General features: G+C 45.8%; 1 protein-coding gene across 3 annotated transcripts in view; it reads right to left on the reverse strand.

The window, feature by feature from the left end:
• The window catches only part of si:dkey-172j4.3 (diacylglycerol kinase delta), a 55,719-nt gene that overhangs the window by 27,790 nt on the left and 4,269 nt on the right, over positions 1-23,660 (reverse strand). The window contains exon 2 of one of the 3 annotated variants that reach the window (XM_046379995.1): positions 5,429-5,505. The exons of the other annotated variants lie outside the window; for them this stretch is intronic. The gene's annotated coding sequence lies outside the window, so the exon portion shown is untranslated. The remainder of the gene's footprint in view (positions 1-5,428; positions 5,506-23,660) is intronic. 3 annotated transcript variants of the gene reach the window in all.

A 23,660-nucleotide genomic window follows, 5' to 3' on the forward strand; every position in this document is an offset into this window, starting at 1 on the left:
ACAGGGAGAAACGTCCACAACAGTTCAAAGTACTGCGTCCTTGTCATATTTTCCAATTCTAAACACTTTGTTAATATGAAACCTCTTCTGAAATCTTACAATGTCCCACTCAAAGCCTTAAGCCTTCGTCTCCTTACTGAGCGACATTACTTACATGGAGATTCGCTACACGAGACAAAAGTATCCAGACACACCAACAACTGTTCTTCAGGGTTTGGGCTCAGCCCCTGACTTCCAGTGAAGGGAAATCTTAATGCTTCAGCACACCAAGACATTTTGGACAATGCTATGCTTCCAACTTTGTGGCAACAGTTTGTTGAAGGCCCTTTTCTATTCCAGCATGACTGTGCCCCAGTGCACAAAGCAAAGCTCCATAAAGACATGGTTGGATGAGTTTGGTGTGGAAGAACTTGACTGGCCCACACAGAGTCCTGACCTCAACCCCATCCAACACCTTTGGGATGAACTGGAACAAGTCAAGTCAAGTCAACTTTATTTGTATAGCCCATTTTTACAAGCAGTTTGTCTCAAAGGGCTTAACATAACATCAGCAACATCCTCTGCCCTTCGACCCTCACATCGACTAAGGAAAAACTCCCAGAAAAACCTTTAACAGGAAAAAATGGAAGAAACCTCAGGGTGAGCAACAGAGGAGGGATCCCTCACCCAGGACGGGCAGACGTGCAATGGATGTTGTACAGGCAGGAAATCAATTAACAACATGAGAAATGACATTACTAAAAAGATAAGCAAAACAAAATCTCAACTGTTTAGTTTCACTTTTGCTACCACCTCAATATGATTTTAACATTTCACAAGTTATAAGAAAATTATAGTAATGAAAATTATAATGAACTGCTGTAACATTCATGTATTCTTTTTTTATGTGATGTTGAGAATCACTATCATATCAGTTCGATTTCGGCCCGTAGGGAGAACCACCCCGCCCATAGTCGGTACATAGAGGAATGACAGGCAGATGTCAACAATACACATTGGGTTGGTCATAGAGCCGGCTACAGTTCAACTTGAAGATCTGGATGGAGAGATACCTGCAGAAAGATACAGAGAGAGAGAGAGAGAGAGAGAGGGAGGGAGGGAGAGACACAAGACTACGAGGAGCACTGGACACACAGTTAGTGACATAAAATAATGAACTGCATGTTAATCTGACGAGGGGAGAGGATAGAAGAGGAGAAGGAGGAGGGGAAACTGCTTGGTGGATCATGTTTGTGTCCCCCGGCAGCATAGGCCTATAGCAGCTTAGCTATGATAGAGATTTAAAGATTAACAGTTAGTCAGACCTATTCTACCTGTGGCTATATATCATGAGGTGGGTGAAACTATGCCTACCAGCCCTACACACTTTATTTGGTGCTAACTATATGCTTTACTAAACAGAAAGGTTTTAAGTTTAGTCTTAAAAGTGGAGGTGGTGTCTGCCTGTCGAACCCAGATTGGCAACTGGTTCCACAGCAGGGGTGCCTGATAGCTAAAGGCTCATCCTCCCGTTCTACTTTTATAAATTCTGGGAACTGTAAGTAAACCTGCACTCTGTGATCTGAGTGATCTATTGGGAGTATATGGGACTATTAGATCCTGCAGGTATGATGGGGCTAGTCCATTTAGGGCCTTATATGTAAGTAGGAGAATTTTAAAGTCTATTCTGAATTTTACCGGAAGCCAGTGAAGAGAAGCTAAGATGGGGGAGATATGATCCCTTTTACTGATTCCTGTTAAAACTCTAGCTGCTGCATTTTGGATCAGCTGCAGGTTATTAATAGAATAATTTGGACATCCTGACAATAGTGAGTTGCAGTAGTCCAGCCTAGAAGTAACAAAAGCATGAACAAGTTTTTCAGCATCACTCTGAGAGAGGACGCTCCTAATCTTAGCGATATTACGGAGGTGAAAGAAGGCGGTCTTAGAGGTCTGTTTAATGTGATGAATAAATGACACGTCTTGATCAAAGATAACGCCGAGGTTCCTTGCAGTCGTACTGGAGGCCAAAGTAATGCCGTCCAGAGAGAGAATATTATCAGCTATTCTATTTCTAAGGTGTTTGGGGCCTAGAATAATGATCTCAGTTTTGTCTGAGTTTAATAATAAAAAATTGGAGGTCATCCAGTCCTTTATGTCCTTAAGACATGCCTGGAGTCTGGCTAACGGCTCTGTTTCTTCAGGCTTTAAGGATAAGTACAGCTGAGTGTCATCAGCATAACAATGAAAGTTTATGTCATGTTTCTGAATAATATTTCCTAGAGGGAGCATGTATAAGGTGAACAGGATCGGCCCAAGCACTGAACCTTGTGGAACACCGAGGCTAACCCTTATATATGAAGAGGAAACATTATTAACTTGAGCAAAGTGAAATCTATCTGTTAAATATGATTTGAACCAGCATAGCGCAGTCCCTGTGATCCTAGTCTCATGTTCTAATCTGTGTAATAAAATGCTGTGATCTACAGTGTCGAAAGCAGCACTGAGATCTAGCAAAACAAGTATGGAGACAAGCCCCCGGTCTGATGCCATGAGGAGGTCATTTGTGACTTTAACCAGTGCTGTTTCTGTGCTGTGATGGGCTCTAAAACCAGACTGAAACATCTCAAAGAGACTGTACCTGTGTAGGTGATCAATCAACTGATTTGCAACCACTCTTTCGAGTATTTTAGATAGGAACGGGAGGTTGGATATCGGCCTATAGTTTGCTAAGATGTCTGGGTCAAGTGAAGGTTTTTTAAGTAAAGGTCTAATAACAGCGGTTTTAAACGCCTGTGGTACATAACCTGTTGTTAAGGATAAGTTTATCTGATCTAAGAGGGAAACGCTAATCAAGGGAAAGACGTCCTTGAGGAGCTTAGTTGGGATGGGGTCTAAGAGACATGTAGTTGGGTTAGATTTGTTAATGCTGGAGGTCAGCTCGGGGAGGTCTATGGGCAGGAACCTGTCCAGGGACCTGTCCAGGGATGGAGTAGGATTAAAAGAGATTACTGGAGATGACACTATATTGGCTATTCTGGGAAGATCTTTATTGATTTTTTCTCTAATGTTATTGATTTTATTGGTGAAGAAACTCATGAAGTCTTCACTGCTAAGAGCTGCAGGAATACAAGGTTCAACAGAGCTGTGACTCTTGGTCAGCCTGGCTACAGTGTTAAAGAGAAAACGTGGGTTGTTCTTGTTTTTCTCTATTAATGTTGAATAATAGGCAGTTCTGGCTTCACGAAGGGCCTTTTTGTATGTCAATAGACTATCTTTCCAGGCTCTCTGGGATTCAGCTGATTTGGTGGAGTACCACTTCCTCTCCATCCGTCTTGATGTTTGTTTAAGTTTTCGTAAATTTGAATTATACCAAGGAGCTAGCCTCCTATGATTTCTAACCTTCTTTCTCAGTGGGGCAACCATATCTAAAACTGTGTGCAACGTGGCTGCAGTGTTGTTGACAAAGGAATCAATTACTGCAGGAGTAACGTTTAAATCAGTACGGTCTGTTGTACTGGTACATGGAGCTGAGGGGAGCTGTGATGGGATTGCATCCCTAAATCTGTCTACACTATCTTCAGAGAGGCATCTGGTGTAATAGACCTTTTTGTTGTGTGCTGTAAAGTCTTCTAGAGTTAGTTCAAAAACTACAAGCGAATGGTCTGAAAGGAGAGGGTTTTGAGGGGCAACTGACAGGTTCTTAGTTTCTAGGCCATAGGTGAGAACCAGATCGAGTGTGTGATTGTGGCAGTGTGTTGGTTCATTCACTCTCTGAAGGAAACCTATTGAATCTAAGAGTGAACTAAAGGCTGTCTTAAGACTGTCAGAGTCAACATCCATATGAATGTTGAAGTCACCTGCTATAATGACTTTATCTGTGCTGAACGGAGATTGTGAGCCAGGCCTTTTGGTCCAACATCAGTGTGTGACCTCACAAATGCTCTACTGCATGAATGGGCACAAATTCCCACAGAAACACTCCAACATGTTGTGGAAAGCCTTCACAGAAGAGTGGAAGCTGTTAGAGCTGCAAAGCGGGGGATCAACTCCATATTAATGTTAATTTTGTGTGTTACATACAGTATGACATGACAACAGCCAATGCAGACGCTCCTTTCTCACTCACTAAAATCAATATGAGATACATAATAATATACAAAATAAATAATTATATAGAATATAAGAAAACAGTGCAGAGTGAAAATATTTATCTTCTCATCATCTTCAGCGTTCAAAGATGGCACAAACTTGGTTTATTAAACACTAATTTTAAAGTCTATCTACTGCATTAAAGTCAAGTTTTCCCTCAACAACAGACAGCAGCTGTTTATTCATGAGTTTGCTGGAAACAACAGAGACAGAGAAACCAACTCTCACAGGTGTGTCTCTGCCAGAACTAATTAAAACAAACACACGCTGGCTGATGCAGACACTGAACCCTCTGACCTTTCAAATACGGACGTGTTTTTGTAATCACGAGGCCGCGCTGTCTCCGGACGCACGCCGACCGAATGCCAGATGAAGCCTCCCAGTGACACCGGCTGTGATTTTTTAAAGCGCTGCAGTTGCTCGCTTTCTCCAGCAGATGGCAGACTGAGAAAGAGATGGGGCGGGAGGGTGGAGGGCGGGAGGGAGAACAGCGGAGGCAAGGCGACGGGGCGCATGGGGAGGGAGACAGCGATGCAGAAATGAAATGAGGGCTTGGGGAGGACATGGAAGAGAGAAATTTGGGAGAAACGTGAATGAGGGCAGAAAGGAAATGAGGAACAGGAGGAGAGGAAGGGAGAGTGGTGCAGTCATTTGTATCTGTCATACTTGGCATGTTTTTAGCTGCTCACAACCTCCCAGCTGTGTGTGTGGGCTGGTTTATAAACAGAAAACACACACCTGGTTCCCACTGTGGACATACAAACACACCTGAACATCTAAAAACTCGCATTTAAAGTCGAGAAAATGATTTTTAGCCTTTGTTCAACACGAGAGACACGCAAAAAACTATTCAACAAGCATGGAGTGTGTCTGTGAGTGAGCTTGAGACACGAGCAAACGCCACCTGGATCATCCCGATGCTGCAAGCCCCACCCGACTGGCGCTCGGAGGTGGCCAAAACAAACACTGGGGACCCTTTGCAAACAACAGCTGACCCAGGTCTGGTGTCGTTAATTACACATTTATTCTCTCTTTTTTTTTTTTGCTTCCTGGAATTTAAACTTGGTGATGCAAAGGCATGCAGGGTTGCCATGGCAGCAGCTCGACTTTCAAATCAACCTTCAGCTTGGAGATGTAAGGACACACACACACACACACACACAGAAATAATAAAAAGTTGAATTTCTCACTGGTTTCACATTTTCTCCTCCGTTAATCGAAGTAAACCAGGCTTCTCGTCAGTGCGCGCGTGTGTGTGTGTGTGTGTGTGTGTGGGTGGGTGTCTTGCATGTATCACCTTCCTGTCCTTGACAACTTTGAGTTCGCAGAAACTCCTGCCCAAGAAACAGCAAGAAACACAGCAAGACGAATCATCTGAAATAGAAATGTCTTGCATCATCCGCCACGCATAAACACGCTGTCTGACCGACCACACACACACACACACACGCCGAGTCAGAATGAGACGTGGGAGGACTTCGCACCATGGCGACCACATCCTGTCTCATGTACCTCCGTGTGTTTATTAATAAACGCACACACACACCAGTGATATGTGCAAAAAACAAAATAACCCAAAAAAACAGCCTGAGAGAAGCTGATGACACTCGGCCATACTTTAGATTGACAGATGGGCAGAGACATCCAGACACAGCACACGCACACACACACACACACTTTCTCTCCGACACATAAAATGCACACATTTCACCCGGTTTAGCCACATTTCACGTTTGTATGTTAATGTGTTTTTAAAATATCATCCAGTTTTTTGGCTTCTGCCTGCGAGGTTTGTGCAGTGAAGGACACATAATCTGCTGGTGCTGGCGGGGGGCGGTGATTGCCTGAAGGCATACGGACCAAATCTGGCTCTGACGCGGCATAATCCTCTCTCTCTCACACACACACACACACACACACACACACACACACACAGTCGAATGAGCACATGAGTCTCTCAGACAGGAAGAGATGGATGGTGAAAAGAGGTGGAAGCTTCCCCTGATGTGCTGATGTGATTAGCATGCGGTCTGTGTTGTTAGTGACTTGTGATGATAATCGATTCTCTGTGAGCCGCCTTTTAAATAAACGTTTTGTATTTTAACCTGAAGAGAGGGACGGTGAGTTGACAGCATAAAGGGTGGAGCAGGATGGAGAGGAGAGGAGGGGAGAGGAGCCGAGGGAAGGAAAGGAAAAGAGACGAGAGGAGGGAGGCTGGAAGGAGAGAAGGATAAAGATGACATGAGCAGGATAGAAGGAAAGGAAGCAGGCAAGGGAAGAGAGGAGATGAAAGGAAAGAAGAAAGGAATAAAAGCTAAAGGGCAAGAGGAGAGAGAAGAGGAAAATAGAGGAGAGGATGTGATGCAATGCAGGTGGGGCAGAAAAAGAGGAGAGTAAAGATGGGAGGAGATAAGCTCAGATGAAATATGGGTGTGTTGTGTACGTGTGTGTGTGTTTGTGTGCTGAGGCTGGTGATTATCCCTGATGATCACACCGTGCTGTTTAATCTCGTCTACCAGCTCACACACACACCAGCTGTGGTGGACGCCAGTGTGTGAGTGTGTGTGTGTGTGTGTGTGTGTAACAGTGTCTCTGATGACCTAATGAAACGCAATGCACACACATTTTAAAGACCTTTAAATAAAGCGTATATATAGTGTCTTGTCTCTGCGAGAAGGTTGGTGTGTATGTTTGTGTGCAATGAGGATGTGTGTGTGTGTGTGTGCGTGTTTTTATGTCCCTGTCTGCTGTCAGGCTTCATAACACAGCTCGGAGAGGGACAGAAAACACACATGACGTCTCTCCTCTCTGTGTCTCTCGGGGGGGATTGTTTTTTCTTGCCCTCTCGACTCACTTCCCTCGTTGGGAACATAACTGCAAATAAACCGAGTCCTGCTGCGATCCTGCAGACGCTGCTCACAGCTCTATTCATCTCTTACTGCATAATCGAACTACGGGTCTCATAGTTCAGGACTTCTTCTGCTTCACATCCAGAGCTCAAGGCTAACTTTTTGATCTGGTTGCATTTATGGTCATAAAGAACAGCTTCCACTCTTCTCTGAGGGCTTTCCACAACATGTTGGAGTGTTTCTGTGGGAATTTGTGCCCATTCATGCAGTAGAGCATTTGTGAGGTCACACACTGATGTTGGACCAAAAGGCCTGGCTCACAATCTCCATTCCAGTTCATCCCAAAGGTGTTGGATGGGGTTGAGGTCAGGGCTCTGTGTGGGCCAGTCAAGTTCTTCCACACCAAACTCATCCAACCATGTCTTTATGGAGCTTTGCTTTGTGCACTGGGGCACAGTCATGCTGGAATAGAAAAGGGCCTTCAACAAACTGTTGCCACAAAGTTGGAAGCATAGCATTGTCCAAAATGTCTTGGTGTGCTGAAGCATTAAGATTTCCCTTCACTGGAAGTGAAGAGTCCAAACCCTGAAGAACAGCCCCATAAAGAGATGTCTGCATACTTTTGTCTATATAATGTATCTGTGGTCCATTTATTAGCACACAAGGGCTGATCGTATGGACACGTCTGACTGCGACCGCAGCTCAGGCTACGTCTCCTGTATGAACTCTGGCTATTGATTTCTCATATGGACTATGAAACATAACACTTTGCCATTAGGAGTCCTGTATCGAGTTTTTCAAATGTAGTTTGTGAGGTGAAGTCACCGGACAGCTTGTTAAAATGTCTTTCAGCCCACATAACAATCACGTCTGAAGCCGAACTGCACAGCTGATCCACACTCTGTTTTTTTCTGCTAACAGTTTGTTCTTTGTGTGCTTTAACTGCTTTGTCTAAATACAAAGTGCCTGCAGCTGCGAGCTGGTAGGTGGGTCGACGGCATAAACACAGGCTGCGAGAAGTGACAGGCAGATCACAAAGAAGAGGGGTGGGGGTAGGGGAGGAAGCTTCGGGCGCGAGTGTTAGTGCAGCTCCAGTTCCTCGGCGCTGCTAAATGTGATAAAAGGGCTCGGAGCCTGTGGACTCGCGCTGTGACAGAAGGCCGGGGTCAAGTCACTGCCCATCAAGTCGAGTCACATGAATCACGCGGTTTTCTCTTGTCACCACCACGAGCTGGTTCACCTCTGCAGTGCGGCTCCCAAAAAGGACACCAGCGCTCTCCCCTCGCCGGGGCCGTGACAGCATAAAACTCCACTTCAGAGGGACAAATGTTCCGTCTCTGTCTCACCTGGTGCCGCGTTGATGCTCATGTGTGGCAGATGGCTTCATTTCTGCTGCAAACAAACATGATTACCTTTTACCAAGCAACAAAGGGGAGGGGGACGAACTTGCAGAGTTGTACTCCACTTCATACAAGGATACTGAGGAATCTGAGTATCACAACTTTTTTCTGACGTGTTCACTTACTTAAATATTTAGAAAAACAGGGAGTGAACTGCTCGGAAATGAGAGCAACTGGATCAGCGCACTGACGGACTAACGAGGTCGAGATAAAATGGATCTCACCGTTAACATACACACTGACACACAGGTGTATTACGCAGGGATACACACACTCGCACTGTGGACAGAAGATAATGAGGATAATGGATATTTTGGAGTACCTTTTACTGGATAAATTGAATATCTTTTCTAGGACAAATGGAATATTTTGCAGATATTAAAATGTTGGATTTACATACACATATTAAGAGGAATAATTTCTCAATTTGTAATGTTCCCCCCTTTCATATATCATCATGAAGGTCGCAGTGGTGGAGGATACAATGCAAATTAACCTTTTAAGCGAGGCACTTCTCTTAATCATTTGCTCATTCTTAAAACGTTTAATGAAAAGATCCGAACAGCAGCAAACAGAGGCAGGCTTTGAACCCAGCATGACCTAACGACACCGAGCTTCAGAAATGTTCCGTGAATCAGAGCAGATGAGAACCGACGGCTCACTGGGTCAGCGGACGTCACAAAGGTGGAAGCAACTCCACAAAGAGGTGTGTCTGGATACTTTTGTCTATATAGCGTAGATTACCTCCAGTCTACTGCTGATAGTATGCTCACATGCCAAATGCAGGGTAAATGAATAATAAATTTCATTTAGTTTCCTGTGTAGCCACCTGCTGGTCAAAATGCACATTTCTGCCGCTTGTGTCTCACGGCGCTGTCTTTAGAGGACTCCTACAGACCGGTCCAAACGGGAACACAACAAACTTTAAAGAGACGAGTAAAGCCTCTAACCGCCGACACTTTTTAACGTCATACAGCTGGTCTACACGGGGCACTTATACGTCTTCATCAGGCTGATATTACTGAGGCGGACGCGCACTATGAGTGGGTGTCAGACACGAGGGTGGTAGACTGTTTGTCAAACAAAAAGAGGTGACCCTGCTCTTCACCCACTCCCGTATCGACAGGTTCTGTAATGTGATGGATGGAGCAGACCTCCGCCTGTCTAGACAATAATAATCTGCTTTTTCATTGAGGTGATTTGCCCGCTAAAAATTCATCATAAACAGTCTGGTGGTCTGAACGGTTTGACCTCGAGGATTTAAAGGCGCCATCAGCAATCTGAGCTTTGTGCTGAGAGACGCTCTCGTCTCGACTTTTCACAAACTTCTGGCTGTCGCTGAGAAAAACCGCACAAAAAGAAATTAAACTGGTGACGTTTAAGCTTAGCAAGACAGCTAAGAGGACACACAATGTGAATAAGACGACTCACGAGGTTCATTTCCCCTCTTTTGGTGCAGGACGACACAAAACAGCCTGCCAGTGTAACCCACAGACACACAGCAAACACATGTCGAGCGGCGTTTCCCACGGGATCTGACCATGAAAAACCTTTGTTACTCATGACATGCAGGCAGGCTGGGGGATGGGGGTTGGGGTGGAGGGGTGGGGGCGGGGCTTCCTCGTCTTTACGTTGCTTCATCACACATGCTAACCAGATAAAACAGTTATGAAACAACGAACTTTGACCAACTGGGAAAGCAGAGATGAACGGCACTGAGGGGACTTGCACAAGCGGAGTAGCCAGCATTGCTACACACATGTATCTGTGCAAAGATGTGTGTGTGTGTGCGTCCTGCGGGTGGTGTAAAGATGGCTTCTCTCCTCATCTCTCATGTTAATGAAGCTGAACTCCTCCCAATCCCCCCCCCCCACACATCCACTCTTCTTCTTCCTCTTTTTCTTCTTCTCTAACTCACCTTCCAGCTCCACCTTTCCCTCTCCGCCTCCCTTCAGGTTTCAGTGTTTATATTAAAATTAAAATAACCCCAGTCAGCACGCACACACAGTGCGCAGAAGCAGAGACATCCACACACATAAAAACGCTGGCGGAAACACATGGCCAGCATGCTTTGACCGTCTTCCAGCGCGCTCATATTTGTTTAACAAAATGACCTTCTAAATTTAGCCTCCACATCCCAGAGGAGGCTCTAAAAATGGACACAAGCCCTTGTGTGTGTTTTCTTATATATGTGTGTGTGTGTGTGTGTGTGTGTGTGTCTGTACTGTACGCGTCTGAATTCTTGCGGCTGCAACAGAAAATTCTTCTGGTTTGCAGTGTTTTCATAATGGATGAAGTCAACCACATTGCTTATGGTCATCTTTTGAACACTCGACTGTGAGAAAAAGGAGAAAAAGACCTCTGTTTATTCAGACCGGGGATATGTGTGTGTGTGTGTGTGTGTGTGTGTGTGTGTGTGTGTGTGTGTCCTCAAATGCTCAGACTGGTTCAGAGTACACCTTTGCGTTGACATGAATATTTCATTTCTGGCCTCCTTTCTGTCGGCTTTGTGGACGTGTAGGAAGCCGAGGGCTCCAACATGTGTGTGTGTTCTTACAAGGCAGGCTGCTTGTTCTACAGCTTGTGTGTGTGTGTGTGTGTGCGGTTGGCCGCCAGCTGCACATTATCGGGCACAGTTTGTGTGCGTCATGTCAGCCATTCACGGTCACATCATGTAAAGTGGAAACATGTTGTGTAACCACCGTCGCTGCCTGCTTATGCTTACGCAAAATCGCATTCAATCAAATTTTCACTGCACTCAGATGTGAAAACACAAACTAATATATAATATACTAATATATAAACTAATATATCTCAGGTTCATCATAACTAAAGAGCAGAAGAATGCGAAGGGCACCGGCAGAGCGCACGCCTCCGTCCAGCCAGCACATCTGGACACGCTTCCAAACTGTCAAAATTACAGTCGTTTACAGCCGAAGCGTCAGCATCGCGTCTCAATCAATTTTATTTTTTATTGTTCGCCAACTCAAAATTTGACGGGTTCTTCCTCGGCTCACGCTGCAAACAAACAAACAAACAAACCGGACGGAAAAAAACACTAAGAGGCAGCTGGAGAAAGAGGTGTGTGAGCAACATGATCTCTTCCCCTCCGCCGCTGACATCACAGGTGGGGGTTTGTGTGCCGGCTTGTTGCTTAAAGTGTGTATCCTGCAAGCTCACGTGAAAGTGTGTGTGTGTTAATGTGACGGGCAACAGACGGCCACACAGCATGTCTGTACACTCACACTGACAGACTTCTGCAATGACAAACGGGGAGAGAGTGAGACAGGTGGAGGAGGACACGCAGACAGACAGGCAGACAGACAGACAGAAAGAATAAGTTAACAGAAATATAAGACAGAGTGAAGGAAGACAGAAAAAGAAAGGAAAAGCAAATGCAAGCAAGCTGGAAAGAGAGAGAAAGACGTTATAATAAAGGCAAGAGCACATGAAAGAGAAAGCAAAAAAGAAAAACGCAAGTGAAGGAAAACGAAAAGAGGAACAGAAAAACAATAAAAGAGAGAAGTAGAAAGAAAAGGAACTGCATAAACAAAGAGAGACGACGGCCGGGGATTCACCAAATGCAGCAGCAGCAGCCTGTTTCTACAATAAGCTCAGTTTGTCAAACATAGACACGCACCGACAAAAATAGACTTTCTACAAAGGAGTTCGCTGAGTGGTGAGCGGCGGCGCAGCAAGCATGACAAACATCTGTGTGTGTGTGTGAGTGTGAGTGTGTGTGTGTGTGTGCGTGCACATGTGCGTGTGTGTGCAGAAGACTCTCAGCGCTCCATCTGCACGTCTCTGATTGCTCCGCCTGACTCGTCAGACTGAAGGGAATCCTACGCTTCAGTAGCAATAGCACACTCCTACACACACACACACACACACACACACACACACAAACGCGCGTGTGTGGGGAATCGTGATCTTATCTCGTGCATGCATTCATCTGCAAGCAAACTAAACACTTGACGCCTTACTGGATGATGATCCGGTGCTAAAATCAGATCATTAATAAGCGTTTTTTGAAGCGGATATAAATGTCTGCATCAGTCTGTGCTTTTTAAATGCACCAAACTTCCCTCGCTAAGCCGACACGTCTACCACTTTTAAATGTCGCCTTAATTACTACAACTTAATGACGTGAGCGGAACAAGGCGATTTGGATCCGTTCGGTCTGATCTGTTCCCGCCTGCAAAACGCGGCTCGTGAAGTGTTTTTTCAAAATGGAAGGATCACCTACACGATATGCTTGGCGATGAAGTGGTTTAAAAGCGGTACTTAAAAGTGATTAAGTGTCACGCTTCTGGAAAAGTTGGGGCGAGAGGAGGAGGAGGAGGATGGGGGGGGGGCTGAAGCGCTGGAGGCCAAAGCATCCCGACCCTCCAGTCCACAGTACGGGTTCCAGCTGTTTTGCACGTCTTTGTCCATTTTCAAACAAGGCTGAATCTTCTGTGTTTTTACGTCGTGATGGGAACGAGGAAAAACCAAAGTAAGCAGAGCCACCGTGCAGCCTGACTGCTGAGCACAGCAGTCTGCTGCGTGGAGGCGTACGTGTGCGTACGTGTGCGTACGTGTGCTTCGTACGCCTCCACACAGCAGTCAGGCTGCAGTTCACGTCCATGTGGGCTCACCTGAAGCTCACGCTGGTCCAAACCCCTGAGCCTGTGGTGGACTACAAAGCTTCAGATGGATGGATGCTGCTGCAAAGAAGCTTACGGACTCTAAAACATGGATGCTTCTCTCTCACACACACACACACACACACACACACACACACACACACACACACACACACACGGTGAACCCGGCAGCTCAGAAGTTTGATGTAAACAATCAACTGTACGATGATGAATGTGAAAACGTCTCAGCCACAGCGTTTGTCATGCTGCTATTTATACACCACGCACGTGTCTGGGATGAAGCACGTTTCCATTTACATGTTTGCACGCTCACACACACACACACACACACATTTTCATGGTGAACACACTCAGGAAGCCACATACAAGCTGGATTCCCGAGCTGCAGTCTTCTTTCTTCACCGGCAGATTTACCACAGTTCCCTTCCAGTAAGGTGTGCGTGTGTGTGTGTGTGTGAGTGGGTCTCACACACACACACACACACACACACAAACAAAAGGTATGTAGGACACTTCTTTGTTTTGGTGCTGACAAAGAAATCACAGGTTAGGAACCCGAACTAAAAGACCCCACACACACACACACACACTGAACTTCTTCTTCTTCTTCTCTTCTCCTCTGTGTGCGTCCACTCCTCCTCCTTCCCCTCCTCTCATTGTTTACAGCGATATTTGATCAGCTTTTTGTTTAGAAAACAGTGAGCTCCCTCGGCCCCTGCGTTTCAAAGGATGTGGCTTTTTCTTTTGCAAACAGCAGTTTCTTTCCTGGTAAAAGCCTTTGCGTAAACGTGTGTGTGTGTGTGTGTGTGAGATCAAGTTCTGGGCGTGTATTTGACACCCCGTTTGTGTGTATTTAGGAGCGTTTTGGGCGTGTGTGTGTGCGTGTGCGCGTGCATGAGGCCAATTTGTGTGAGCTTATGTGCGGCTTCATTATCCAGATTAAGAAGCTGAGGGAAAAGAAAGAAATGGGAGGTATTTGTTGCCTTTCTGATAACTTGCCAATACCGCTAACTCTAATATGATTCACCGTCTGGCTCGGCTTTAAGCTCGATGACTAAGGAGAGAGCGAGTGGCAGACGCAGAGGCAGCGAGAGACAAAAGGCAGAGTCAGGGAGCGAGACGGGGATGGAAACGGAGAGAAACTGGCATTCGGGCGACTTTGGGCTGGGCTCCCTAATATGATTATAAATCGCCTTGTCCTTGTCTTTTTGGTGCCAGTTGTGTCCTTGGCTTGTCGAGGGGAGGAAGAGGAGGAGGAGGAGGAGGAAGCCTCGATCCAAACCTGGAAAGCCTCTGTAGGCCGACTAAGCCAAGTGCGCCGTACAAAAAAATGCTTTAAAGAGCTGGCTGAGGTTAAAAGGACACTTAAATGGAAAAAGGGAAGGAATCAGCAATCGCTAAATTGTGATGGGGCGTGTCAACAGAACACAGCAGTTTAAAAGCTGGGCTAAGCAAGAGCTGTGCGATCAAACCTGCCAGGAGGTCGGGCCGCCAAACGTTCACAGGAAGTACAAAAGCTGAGAGTGGATGTGACTGTTCAGGATCAGCTTCAGCTAATACCTTGTCTCAACGTCTACTTCGAGAGGAATCAATGCTGAAACACCCGTCGATTAACCCATCAAACCTACAGATCAATTAGTTGTGATCGTCGCTCAATTACGCAACAATCTTAGCTTCCACTGACGACCGTTTACAATCAATCTCAGGATAAATTAGTGCACTACTTGATCACTGATTTGGGCTAACCTCAGAAATAGTAAAGCAGTCCAACCCACACACACATTTTCATTTTTACCGTCATGTAAAAACAAATGAAATCAAATCTTTTGTGTGAGTCTTCCTAAGCTCTTCAGTGACTAACGGGGAAACTCAAACTGGCAAACACATGAATGTGTTAAGACAAAATGACACATTTCACCTGTGGTCAAGAGATTATGAGTGTGTTCACCACCAACTCCTGATCTGAATGTGTTCGCTGTGAAAGATTTGCACTGAGCTGCTGCACCTGAAGCACACACAACGCTGGAGTCTTTCTGTTGCCGCACGCATCTGCTTTGCTGCGTGGCTGAGTTTTGTGTTTGCAGCGACTCCAAATGTCTTCTCCGACGATAAGATAATTAATGATAATTCTTGACGTTGGAAACGGTAGCGTGACGAGAAAACCCAACACAAGGTCCTTTTTCTAGAGCTTTTAACCTTATGAACGTGGAGCCTGACTGGTTTTCCTGGGGGACACATCTGAGTGGAAGCAACCAAAGCACCTAAAGGGCTTCAGATGGAGGCATTAAAGTTCAATACAGTTTGACTGAACAATCCTGTGTGACTTTAGCTAGTCTTTGGTGGAGGTTTCAGCAATGTCTCCTATATTAACTCTCTAATGTGTCCTTGGTCAAGAACGAAGTCCAGAGAGACTCCGGCCTCCATCTCCGTGGTGACAGAACAATCAAATCGAACTGCCGAACGTTTAACTTTTGCTTCCCTTCGCGCTCAGATGAAATGTGTGTGCCTCTGCGTGGCCGAGTCCTGCACCCACGACACTGCAGTCACAGCAGCAGGGCAAAAACTGGGCTGAGAACATGTGGGCGGACGAGAGAGGACAGGATGGACAGCTGACGGAGGGTGGAGGAAAGAGAAGAGCTTATTTATCTGTTTTACAGTTCTCAGTAGCTTCCCTTCAGAAAATCTATAACACAAATCGCAGGGGAGGAAACTCATCTGTAGTCTCTTCCGCTCTGCTTTCTATCTACAGCATCATTTTATCTATCGAACCATCCATCTGCCCTTACTGTCGGCGTATGGTTAAATTTATCTGCACTACTTTCATTATGACACACACACAAATACACACACACTCACACACACAGCTGTGTAAAAATAAAACATGTTGTTTCTGAAAGGGAAGCCACATCCTTCCAGTACAGTCACCCCACTGCCGGCGTGCACGATGCAACCGTTTTGACTTGCCAACGATTTCACTGACGCACACCACTTTCAGCTGTAATGCAAGTTAAGTAAAGGGCTTGTTTTAGTGCGTGGTCACAGCGCGGGATAAAGAGCCCACATGTTCGCCGAACTGCCTCATCTGGCGACGGCTTTCAAATCACAGCCGAGCCCGTTTTTTAAAAACACTTAAGATCCTAAACGAGGACTCCCTTAAACACAGACCTGCTCAGGTTGTCGTGATGGGAATCAGGAGCGACAGAATCGGCGGCAGCAGGAGTTGTGAAGGAGTGCAAGAACAGGCGGCACAAAGGGGAGCCCTTCTGTCGCTACGCACCGGGCAGGAAGTGAAACGCACGCCAACTCAGGCTCATGAGGTGTCTCCTCGCAGAGAGAAGACGCCTCAAAAGAAGTAGGCGCGACATGAACAGACAAAGTGTCGCCCGACCACGTCTAAAAGGCAAAAGTGTTCATAACTGATCTGAACGGCCACACTTGAAAGAGGATTTGTCAATAAATAAAAAAGGCGTATTAAAAGGCGTATAAAAAGGCGTAAACACCCGAATTACACTGCCAGCTTAATCATACATAATGGCAATTAGTTTGTAACTCTAATGCTACAAACAGGCTTGACTGTCTTGCCAGCAGGTAATGCACAGCTACAAGGTACAAACATTATATAGACAAAAGTATCCAGACACCTCTTCATAGGGCTGTTCCTCAGGGTTTGGGCTCGGCCCCTGACCTCCAGTGAAGGGAAATCTTAATGCTTCAGCACACCAAGACATTTTGGACAATGCTATGCTTCCAACTTTGTGGCAACAGTTTGTTGAAGGCCCTTTTCTATTCCAGCATGACTGTGCCCCAGTGCACAAAGCAAAGCTCCATAAAGACATGGTTGGATGAGTTTGGTGTGGAAGAACTTGACTGGCCCACACAGAGCCCTGACCTCAACCCCATCCAACACCTTTGGGATGAACTGGAACGGAGATTGTGAGCCAGGCCTTTTGGTCCAACATCAGTGTGTGACCTCACAAATGCTCTACTGCATGAATGGGCACAAATTCCCACAGAAACACTCCAACATGTTGTGGAAAGCCTTCACAGAAGAGTGGAAGCTGTTAGAGCTGCAAAGCTATCTGTGTGTTTAGAATGAGACGTCGTTAAAGTCCCTGTTGGTGTGATGGTCAGGTGTCCCAATACTTTCGAGTACAAATGACAAATGAAAAAGTGAGCAATTACAAGTGAAAAGAACCAAGCCTATAAAAACCCACACGTTTTCATAGCAGGATTCCTGCCTGAAGAGGGCGTGTCTGCACAATTACTGGTTTTGGTCCATTTCGTCTGAAGCATACTGATCCCCGATCCAGGAGGGATAACCTGCACAACGACAAGCCACCTCAGTGGTGTTCCTCACCTGATCACGCCAGAGGAACCACAAGCTGTGCAGCTGGGAACAAGAAGCCCTGAGCCGCCTGCACGCCTCAGTGTACAAACACCGACAGCAGGTAGGCAGGAGCAGCAGTTGCAATAATAATTCTAATTAGTCTAATTGCAGGAGATGTACTAGTGGAAGTGCAGTTAATCGAGCTGATGTGATAAAGAGTGAACACACATGTCATGCTCTGTCAAGGACACACACACACACACACACACACACACACACACAGGCCCACGGTCTTGACATCAAATGTCACTAGCAGATGTGTTTTTATAATGCTGCTGACTCAGACTGTTACTCTACTTCAAGTCAGAACACACACACACACACACACACTCTTAGACACAAGCATGTATGTGTGTCTGCACATGCGCTCACACACACACACACAAAGACACAAACAGATTCAGGTAAAAAAGATCTGATTTTGCAAGCTGCGGTGAAAAAGAACGAAGTGAATCAAAATTTATCTGATTTCTCAGGGCAGCAGTATTGCAAAAGCAACATGTTATTGTGACTTTATGTGTGTGTGTGTGTGTGTGTGTGTGTACGTGTGCGTCTTGCTTCCTGTCAAAGAGGTTTCAAGAGACCGAAGCTGACAAAAAACGAGTGAGTCTATTTTTGGCCACAGAGAGAGAGAGAGAGAGAGAGAGAGAGAAAAGAGAGAAAGATGAAGAGAGAGAACAGAACAACAACACCAACAACAACAGGACGTGCACACAGGTGGAAGGACAAAGACCAAAAGATTTTACAGAACAAACAACAAGAAAAAGGGAAACTGGGAGTGAAGAAATGCAGAGGAGAAGTCAGAGTGTCGGCCCTGACAGGACAAAGCGTCCTCGGTGGCAGCAGCAGAGCGTCACAGGAAATGATGCGTCTCGCTAACAGGCAACGCACAGCGTGAAAGAGATGCATCTCAAATTCAGAGTCCACATCTTGTGCATTTCTCAGCCGAATGTGCCTTGTAGTTTTCTCAGTCGTTTCTTTTAGTTTTTCTTTCCCACGGTTGCCTTTTAGTTTCCACTGCAAAGTAAGAGTCAACAACCCCTCGCGCGAGTCGGTGACGGCAGATCGTTTTTCAGCACAACGTCATGTTTCGGATTCAAATAAAGAACCAACGCGACAGCTGAAACAAATGACCAGAGCGAGCGAAAATAACCTGCGTGGTGCCCACAGCCGCACAGAGAGGCAGAGTCGCTCCCCTTCAGGTGGATGTTCATGTATCATGTCTGATAAAACATGATTTGTAGTGAAGGGAGGCTCAAACTGTCCCATGATATGTGGACAAAAGTATTGGGCCGCCTGACCATCACGCCAGCAGGGACTTTAATGTCGTCTCATTCTAAACACACAGACAGCTTTGCAGCTCTAACAGCTTCTGTGAAGGCTTTCCACAAATGCTGAAGCATTAAGATTTACCTTCACAGGAAGTCAGGGGCCGAGCCAAACACCTGAAAACAAGCCCATCCCACACCTGAATTCGATAATAAAGGTGTGTCCCACTACTTTTGTCTATATAGCGTATCACAAGGTGATTCTGCAACTCAAGACAGCCTGTCAGAAAACAGCTGAAGTACAAAACTGTATAAATCCATAAGTGACGCAGTCTCATTTAGCTCCGAAACCTTGCACAGGTCAGCTTCTTGCTACAAATTTTCCAGACTCAAACTATTTCGCGAGAGCAAACCTGAACCTGCTGAGTGAATATCATCACCCCGACACACAAAATACATCAGCTCAGATCCACGAGACAAAACTCGCCATTTCCAGTTTGGGCTTTCTGTTGTCAGTCTCCATTAGGCAGCCGGCAGCAGAGAGACAAGCAAGTGATAAACAGTACATGCCTGTGGACACACACACACACACACACACACACACACACAAAGACAAGTGCACACCTGTCAAGACTGAAATGTGTTTGCTCATTAGTGATAACACAAACACACTGAGCTGCAGCTGATTGAGAGTGCAAATTAGTTCATTAGCGACTGCACGCACACACACACACACACACACACACACACACACACACACACACGAGAAAGACAGACAGAGATATTGTTGTCTCCTCATTATTAGCACATTTCCAAAGTGAGTGTCACTATGTCAGACACAGCCGCTGCAGATAACTCATCAGCTTTGTCTCTCACACTCACACACACACACACACACACACACACACACACACACACACTTTTCCTTAATGTCCTCTCGCAGACTGAAGCTTAATGGCGGTTTAGACGTTGCAGCCACAGGAGGCAGGAGGAACGACGAAGCAAAGACGGAGGAGGGGAAAGATGGGGAGGATCGGACGGGGAGACTGAAATAAAGAAGAAAACAGAGAGGAGCATGAAAACAGGAAGAGGGAGGACGGGAGTGATGGAGAGAGAGACAAAAGACATAAAGTACATAAAATGCAAAGACATAAAAGACGTCCCATCAAAGCAGACGCTGTGCGACACCACAGGTGCCTCTCAGGAACAAAAAAGCTCCCACAGCCAACATTTACGTTCTCGCATGAGTGGAGATCATCACTGATTTGCTGCACGTTTGCCTTGTGGTAAACTTGTTTTTTTTCTTTTAGTTCGGTCAAGTAATTATTTGCACCTGCCAACAAAGCTCTCAGCGGCATCTGATAAATCCAGGTAGAAAAATCTGCTCTTTCTATGACTAAAATCATGAAAAGAAAGCTGCTCTGAGTCACGCTGAGTTTTCGATGGAAAAATGAAAAGCAGTTGGCCTGAAAATAGACTGAAACGCAAGTAGGTTTACGCTGCCAAACAAGTAAAAGCTCTTTTATCATGTGCTTCTTCGTCACGATCCGATGCGTACTGATCAGTTTGTACTTAAGGACGCAAGCTGGAAGGTAAGAAAGACAGAAAGAAAGAAAGCGTGAAATCAGACAGACTTACAGCAAACAGACCCGACACGACGGGCGAAGAGGAGGGAGATGAAGAGAGGACAGGATGAAAGAAAGGAAGGTCGGGTGATAAAACAGGGGAGGTCAGAGGAGAGAGGGATGGGGGAGGGGGGGAGGGACGGAGCAACAACCAGGCGGCAGCACTCAAAGACAGGGACTGAAATAAGACAAAAGATAAACTGAAAAGATGGTAAAGACACTGAGGATGTGACAAAAAAAGGTTCCACTTCCACCGTTTCAGTTTCAGCAGTGTTTTTTTTTTTACTTGCTTTATTACTTTATTCACCGGAAAACGTACAACAACAGCCCATCCAAAACAAGATCCTCGCGATTTTTCATTTTAGTCACAAAAACAATTTCTGAGAATCTAATGTTTTTGTTTTTTCTTTGAAGGACTTCCTACTTCCCCTGAACGTAAAGAGGAGTTTTTTCGAGGACTTCCTGCTTTTCCTCCTGGTTGGACAGCCTGACGTCTCGGTGGAAACGTGAGGTCGGATCAATAGAAACTGAGCAGTAAGACACAGGTTGACAAACAGCAGTCAGTGAGTGGGACAGATGGACCGACTCAGCTTTTGGACTGTGTGTGTGTGTGTGTGTGTGCAGTGAACACACTCATGCACGTATGATTAACAGCCTTGCTACAGTAACTTGATTAAAGCAAATCAATAAGACCCTCTGCGTCCACACGGTGCTGCGTGGCGTGTTAGCTGCTCCGCCAGCTGCAGAACACACGCAGTCACGCCAAAGGCGCTCCGGTCTGAACCGTTTGATGCTTTCATTAGTTCATAATCAGTGAAAAGACTACAAAAATCCAAATCTGAACTTCAAGGAGACGAGCAAAAGGAAATACGACTTCAGATCCAGATGTGAAAACCTTCTGCAGGTTTTCGTTACATCCGATATTTGTTCAAATTCTCTGCGTTTCCAATCAGGTTTCGTATTCACGTGCAAAGTGAAAACTGTGCACTGAAACCCGCCTATCGACACTGTGCGAACTGTTCAGGCTGGTTACCGTGCCGATCCCAGTGAGACCAGCAGCCACTTTGTACACAGAACAGAACAGCACAGAACAGACCCCACGTTCACGCCGCATGTTGAGCTTTGTTTGTTTGTCACACGGCGGGGACGCGAGCAGCTGAACGACATCCCTCGCCCTATCGATTCAGACATTTAAAAAAAAAAAAGGTCTTCCCAAATGCTTAATGAGACAGAAAATGCGCCCGGCGTGTTTGCTTCATGCGTTCGTTGTACCAGAAGGACGCGTCTTAAATAGTCGGGCCGCCTCCTCTCCGGTCCTGCCAACCTGTCGTGAGGCTAAATATGAACGTTACATCCTGCTGTTTGCTGTGTGGATTTCTTATATAACTCTGACTCTGTCTCTCTGTCTCTTTTCCACTCAGAATTGTCTCTCTGTTGTCCGTCTCTCCCTCTCTGTCCTCGTCTCTTTCCACCTCTCGGTGTTGACCCACACGCTCTGGCAGCTGTATCGCATCGGGCCGAGGGCATAAATCAAAGCGCGCAGCACACAACGCCGGCCATCCCACGCACTCGTGCACTCTCCTCAAGCCGTTTCTGTTTACCGTCCCACACACACACACACACACACACACGCACGCACCATCTCTAACTCGTCCTCATCTCTATTGCAGAGGACGCCCACACAGATCTCTGCACTGGGAGTGAGACGCAGATAAAAAAGAACAAATACAGTGTTTGTGTTCGTGTGTGTGTGTGTGTGTGTGTGTGTGTGTGTGTGTGGGGAGGGGGGGGTTGGATCCAAAGCAGGAAAACCACAGGAACAGGAAGAAGAAAAAAAAAAGCAGCATTACCTGTTGGTCACCACTCAAAATGCCAGAAATACGCTTGCTTATATAATCTGAAGTGGTGCTGCTATTTTAGAAGAAAACATGTTTGTTTGGGAAGCGGACAAAGTTCAGCGATTGCCCACATTTTGAAGAAAAAATAAATAAATAAAAATAACAAGATGCTCCAACAATGACTTACAGGGAAACATAATAAGATGGAAAGAAGGAGGACAGCATTGAGTTTCTGCTGTTTATTTTAATGTCTTCTGAATTGGAGTTTTGCTTGGGAAGGGAAAAAAAAACAAAAGTCTTGTGAGACTGTGGGAAAGGGATTTCAAAAAATGAATTAAGTGCAGCTGGAGAAAGAAAACACACAGGAAGAAGAAGAAGAAGAAGAAGAAGAAGAAGAAGAAGAAGAAGGTGTGAAGGCAAGAGACAGATAGAAAGGTGGAGATGTGGAAAACATAATGAAGGGGCTGCCCTTTTCCCTCTGTGTGTGTGTTATGTCCATTACCGCTTGTGTGCCCGCCCTACTCAAAGCCACACACGAGCGAGGCCACACACACACACACACACACACACACAAACAAACACACAGAAAAATCACAAAACACACTCGATTCGCAGGAGCTGTTTGCTCTTCCGCCTCATTCTCTTCCTGTGTCTCCTCTGTTTTCCACACAGTAAATGAGAGCAAGGCAAACAGCATGAGGAAGAGGAGGATGAGGGGGATGAGGGGGAGGAGGAGGAGAGAGGAAAATGGGAAGGAGAGAGAAAGAGAGACAAAAAGAAAGAAAAATCAGAGGAGGTCAGAGGTCACCGGGTTGGTGAAGAGGTGACAGAGTTAACAGGTGACAACATGGCTTCGCTGCAGCAGGTGTCGCGTTTTGTTTTTCTCAACATAAGCGTCACAAGACCGCGTCTGCACGAGCTTCCTGTGTCAAACCAGACGCCGCCGGCTCGTTGCGCTACAAAAAAACCTGAGCCCGAAAAAAGCCCGATCGCCAATCGTCAACCAAATGACATCGCAGCAAGTCGGCAAATCGAAGTAAAGATTTCATCTGTGGTGAACTCTGACATGCAGTGAAGCACAACAACACGCGCCAAACGAGGCTAACGTGAGTTATGCTGCGCTTTACCGCAATAAAGAATCTCATATCTGGACGTAATGCAGGCCACTGATTGGCTGCACATGAGCTCTGGATTTATGGCAAAGTAAACAAAATTACATTGAAGAAAGCCTACGATTCCCTTATACGTTTATACACAATTACACGTTGATGTCATGCGGTATTTTTGCCACTAACTGCTAAAATATGACCAGAGGCAGACAGGAAATGTGGGGAGAGAAGAAGTGAAGACATGACGAGAGGCCACAGCTGTTTAGAAGCTATTTGTCTTGGCACCTTTGCCACAATGACATTAAAAGCATCTTCTTTTGATGAGAAAGGAAACATAAAGGGGCTATTTGCATGTCACTTCCCCTGCACATCAGGTCGAGGTTTTATAATCTGTTCAAAGTCCAAGA

Source organism: Scatophagus argus, chromosome 23 (genome assembly GCF_020382885.2).
Source record: "Scatophagus argus isolate fScaArg1 chromosome 23, fScaArg1.pri, whole genome shotgun sequence".
Classification (NCBI taxonomy): domain Eukaryota; kingdom Metazoa; phylum Chordata; class Actinopteri; family Scatophagidae; genus Scatophagus; species Scatophagus argus.